Consider the following 6000-nt stretch of genomic DNA (forward strand, 5'->3'; position numbering starts at 1 on the left):
AGTAATATATTACTAATTAACAGCTGATTCTGTTTGTAGTCAGAATTCATAAAACCAATTCAAAAAACCAAAAAGGCAAAAGGCTATTTTTAAAATGAGTTTTTTTTAAAAAAATATTTTATTTATTTGACAGAGAGACAGCACAAGTAGGCAGAGTGGCAGGCAGAGGGAGAGGGCGAAGCTGACTCTCCACTGAGCAGGGAGCCCAATGGGGGGCTCAATTCCAGGACACTGGGATCATGACCTGAGCGGGAAGGCAGCTAGCTGTTTAACTGACTGAGCCACCCAAGTTCCCCTAAAAATGAAATTTTTAAAAGCTATGTCTCTACTTATTACTTTTATTTTGTTCTCACCAACTGTAAATGCTGGTAATTTAAATGGCCTAAAAAGAACATTCCACGAAAGATTTCTCTTGTTTACGTTATCTAGAAGGCAATCCTATGGGCCAAAGCCATTATGGTTTTATGCATGTATCAGCAGATACTGAAGATATTATTTGTTACAGTAGAGTCAATGGGGGAAAATAGCTAGCTCTCCCAGGAGAATGGTTATAAAAGCAAACTACTTATTTTTAAAAGTTAAAGAAAAGTTTACAAAGCCAGTGCACTTCACAAGATATCCATATGGTCAATAAGCAAATGACAAGGTGGTCAATCACAATAATTGTCAGGAAATTAAATTCAAACCACATGTGATATCTATTAGAATGATTAAAATGAAAAAGCCAAGATCTAGTTAGAGATCTGCTATTAGAGCCTGAACTGGTTCAAACACACTGGAAAATTGGCCCTATCTTTTAAAGTTCAAAATATGGGTACTCTATGACTTAGCTATTCCACTCCTGTGTAAGTAACCAACAGAAATTTGTGCTAAATCCACAAAAATCCCACCCCCTGCAAAAAAACAAAACACACATACACACAAAAACATACAAGAATGTTCAAGGCAGCACCAAATATAATTGTTCCTAAATGGAAAGTCAACAGTAGTATGGATAAGTGTCTCATTTTCTGCTCTGGGTGCTGGTTATACAGGCACACTCATTTTGAGACAATCCACTGAACTGTTTAATTTGTATATGTTTTTGTATGTTACGCCTCAATGAGAAGCTTTAAAAAAAGATTGAATGTCACAGTTTTCCCATAATTCTCCAGGTATTCAGTGTCATATATTTCTTTCTGATATTCATAAAAAAAGAAGTTCATCATCATAACCGGCAGGTACACTCTAGAGTTAGAATGCTGTACTTTAATATCAATTCATGATTTTAGAACCCTAACTCAATAAATAAATACAGTTTCTGGTTGCTTCTGGGGGACATTCTATGTCTGAGGGTGCTAAAAGGCTGAGTAAAACTTTGGTTGCAGATGCTGTGTAATGTCTACTGCCATAAAACAAGATAAAACACATATTTCCAGCAAGTGATAATACTACGCCAAAGCTTTGCATGCATTAGATAAGGACAGCAAGTCTGCTAACATATGAGACTGTAGAATTCTACACTTAGCCTCAAAATACTAATCAATTCGAACTTGCAATAAACACATAAGATCCTTGTACTGTGGGTAACTGGCAGCCAAAACACATGTAAACAACATTTCAAGAAGTAAACAGACAGATTAACTGTGCCTGGCCACTTAATGGCTTATTGACTTATAAACTTCACTCAAGTGTTTTCATTTAGCATGTCACTAAGCCCTGGTTTTGGTTCCTTCTCATCATCACTCACAGAGCAAGGAATGAAAGTTGCAGTATCAGTGGAATCCTCTAAAGGTTATAAAAAGTACTATTGACAGCCTCAAACCAGCCCATTGACAGTGTTGTTTTTTGTCTTACAGTGTGGTTTTAAAGTTAGATATATATACAGTTGCCAGTATTTCATAATATCTGGTTTTCAAAAAAAAAAAATCTGGTTTTCAAGCTTCCCAAGAAAAATTCAAGGATCTGGTTAATACTGGACTGGCATTTTCAAGTGTCACTAATCAGATGACACTTGCCTTGGGCAGGTTCTTGTAATTCACCACAGTTCCTGCATGCCTTTGAGTGCTTTCTCCCTGGGCTTTAATAGTAGTTTCGTCTGTGATATATCAGTGGCTCATTCTACGATCTCAAGGGTAAAAAGTAGTGAGCATACCACAGATTTTGGCTTCATTTTGGGTACTCTTTACTGAATCTGTTTAAAACAACAAGAACTACATAAAACTTCGACAGAAGAGAGAGATTGAGAGTTAAAGCAATTTGGACACTGGTCTCAGTAATTAACTGTGTTACCTGGGGCAAGTTAATTTCCTGAAGTTTCTGTTTGCTCATGTGCAAAAGAAGTGGATTTTATTATTTTAAAAAGACACTCCCAGCTCTAAAATTCTGATTGTAATATACTATTCTTTCTCTTTCAGTTAAATAAGGAAATCAGATTTAAAAGTAAGCAAATATTTAAAGATAATATTAAATTTAATATTTAATTAGTTAAATTTAAATATTAAAATTAAGATAATCATGAAAAACCACAGTCAGGACAAATTTTCTTAAAGAGAGAATTACAGTTAAAAAATAAACTTGGGGTGGGGGGAGTGCCTGGGTGGCTCAGTGGGTTAAAGCCTCTGCCTTCAGCTCCGGTCATGATCCCAGTGTCCTGGACCGAGCCCTGCACCCAGCTCTCTGCTCAGCAGGAAGCCTGCTTCCTCCTCTCTCTCTGCCTGCCTCTCTGCCTACTTGTGATCTCTGTCAAACAAATAAATAAAATCTTTAAATAAGTAAATAAATAAATTTGGTAACCCTCCCACTCATACCCCTTACATGGGAGCTTTACTCACAACAACTTCAGTGACCTAGCAGAACAAGGATCATTTTGGAAGGCAGGTTGAGTACAGTGTAATAACTAAGACCTTAGATGTCAGACAAATCCCCACTCCTCTATTTACTAGCAGTGGGAGTATAAGTCCTTCAAATCTTTCAAACTAGTTTTTATTTCCTTTTTTAAATTTTTATTTATTTATTTTTTTAAGATTTTATTTATTTATTTGACAGAGATCACAAGTAGGCAGAGAGGCAGGCAGAGAGAGAGAGAGAGAGAGAGAGAGAAGCAGGCTCCCTGCTCTGCAGGGAGCCCGATGCGGGGCTTGATCCCAGGACCCTGAGATCATGACCCGAGCCAAAGGCAGCAGCCCTACCCACTGAGCCACCCAGGCGCCCCAGTTTTTATTTCTTTTAAGTAGAAATATTTACCTCACGAGAATGTAAAGTCAGTAAGGTACTGTATGTCAATTGTTAATGATTGAGTTTATTACTGGCTATGATCAATTATGCTGGCTATTAAAAACGCCGGGGGTGCCTGGCTGGCTCTTGATCTCTGGGCAAGAAGTTCAAGACCCATGTTGGGTAGTAGAGAGTACTTAAAAATAAAATATTAAAAAAAATAAAACAAGGGCGCCTGGGTGGCTCAGTGGGTTAAGCTGCTACCTTCGGCTCAGGTTATGATCTCAGGGTCCTGGGATCGAGTCCCACATCGGGCTCTCTGCTCGGCAGGGAGCCTGCTTCCTCCTCTCTCTCTCTCTCTCTGCCTGCCTCTCTGCCTACTTGTAATCTCTCTCTGTCAAATAAATAAAATCTTTAAAAAAAAAATTAAAAAAAATAAAACAACATTTTAGAAACACATAGATAAATGCATATAAAAACTTCACTGTCAGGGCACCTGGGTGGCTCAGGACCTGGTCCCAGGATCCTGGCTGGGATGGAGCCCTGCGTCAGGCTCTCTCCTCAGTGGAGAGCCTACTTCTGTCTCTCCCCCTGTTCCTTCCCCGCTTGTGCTCTCTCTCTCTAATAAATAACATAATCTTAACAACAACAACAACAACAACAACACAACAACACAAACTGCACTGTTTCTTTTAGAGGGGTTATAAATGCCTTTCCCTATAAGGGTGGGTAGCTAGGCGGATTGGGGATAAGATATACAAGTGATGTTCATTATTTGTGGATTCCATATTAGTGAATTCATCTACTTGCCAAAATTTATTTGTGACCCCCAAATCAATACCTGTAGCAATCTGGTGGTCAGTTGCAGACATACTCAGAACGGTGAAAAATCTGAGTCACTCAAAATATATTCCAGCATGGGTGCAACATTCAGCTCTCTGACACTGAACAAATGTGAGCATCCTTTTTGTGCTTTATTTAGTGCCATGCTTTTCAGTTTTGTGCTTTCTGTTGTTTATGTTCTAAGTATTTTATTATTTCAAAATTTCTAATTAAAGTATAGCTGACATATTTGAGCTTATTATTTAAAATGGTTCAAGCATAGTGCTGAAGTGCTGTCTAATGTTCCAAAGCCAAGAAGGCTGTCCGAAAATACATGTTAAAGCTTCACTCAGACATGTTAAATATGGTGCCTTTAAAGAGAAATAGAAAAAGACCAAGGTTACAGGTTAATTGGCTGATGAAAATATTGTGACCAGAGGTTTGTAGGAACCTAACCCTATACATCCTCTACGAGCAACGTTCTATCTGGTATCTCTTAGTTCAGTGTTCTTGGTGACTCACACAACAGAACCACCATGAATAATGAGGTCCGACTGTATTTGTGGGATCATTACACAGTATTCAGTACAAGTTTCCCCAGAGAAAGTGAACTACACTGCCACTGTTTAAGGCATTTGTCTCAAAACAGACGTTATTTATTAACTTTTGTAATTTCCATATTAGTATCTATCATACTTGAATTCTTGCACAATTGACTCAAATGTTTGCTTAAACTGCATTCATATTATTTATGTATTGTGATTTTAGTTAATGAGCAGTAATGCTCATTTAGACACACTAGATGGAAAAGACAAAATGTTACAAATGTCTGGCACATAATAGGAACTTCATAAAAATGTCTTGTATAAATGGTTAACTCTAACTTTTAAAAGCTTCTAAAGGGATTTGGGGTTAAAATGGCAGATTGACTACACATCTAATTTTGTTCCCTCCCAAAGCCCAACTAAAACATTACTGGTATTTTTAAAAGTCATTAATTCCTCATGGATGGGGAAGACAGGAGAGGAGACAAATAGCAACAAAGTTTTGGAATCCAGAAAAATCAGTGGTAACTGACTTAACTGACTCAAGAAAGCCAAATTCCTTGCCAGATCTGAAAACCAACGTGATTTGTACTCCATGCTCAGATATTAAGGTGAAGTGGGGTGGCCAAAGCAAGGAAGAACAGGGTGAAAAGTATTTCTGAAAAGTTAGATTCCAGATATTTTCCCTCACTCCATGCCTCTGAATGACTGCCCCCCTTTCTCTGGAATGGAAGATACCAAGACATTCAAAAGCACATCTGAGGATATGGGCACCACACAGCTAAGAGGTAAATTACAAGGACACTGAATGGTATGCAGTCTTCCCCTACTTAGTTCCTTCTACCCAGAAATGCCAGTGTCCAGACAGTATTCTCTAGGCAGGAATTTGGAAGATATTCCCCTGAGAAAGGCGATACTTAAAAGACCACTGATATAGGCGTCACCCAACAAATGGTACAGTCAGATCATCCTACTGTGATGCTGAAGCAACTTTCCAGTCAACTTTGTAGTCTCTTAATTTTGATTATGAGCAAATAATCAAAGATTACCAGAAATCTAAAGAAGCCCTTTAACAAGGAAGACAGCATTTAAAACAAGACAACAGGCCCCAAATGGAGTTATGCTAAGCCCCATGTCACCAAACTGAGACTTAATTACAGCTTTATGAGAATCTTAAACCATGTGAATCAGGAACCACTTGATCAGTACCAGTTAGGTAATCTGCCTGACAGACCATTGGCATCCCTAAAGGAAAGTAACTTTGCAATAACCACCGCCCCCCTTTTTTGCCTAGTAGGACTTCCGTGTTCCCACTTCCTTCTTGCCTGTATGTGTTTCATTTTGTGCTGCAATTTGAGCACCTTTATGTCTGCTAGACTGGATGCTGCTTGCTAATTTTTGCCCAAATAAACTTTTAAAGTTTTAATATACCTCAGTT

Source organism: Mustela lutreola, chromosome 1, assembly GCF_030435805.1.
Source record: "Mustela lutreola isolate mMusLut2 chromosome 1, mMusLut2.pri, whole genome shotgun sequence".
NCBI lineage: Eukaryota > Metazoa > Chordata > Mammalia > Carnivora > Mustelidae > Mustela > Mustela lutreola.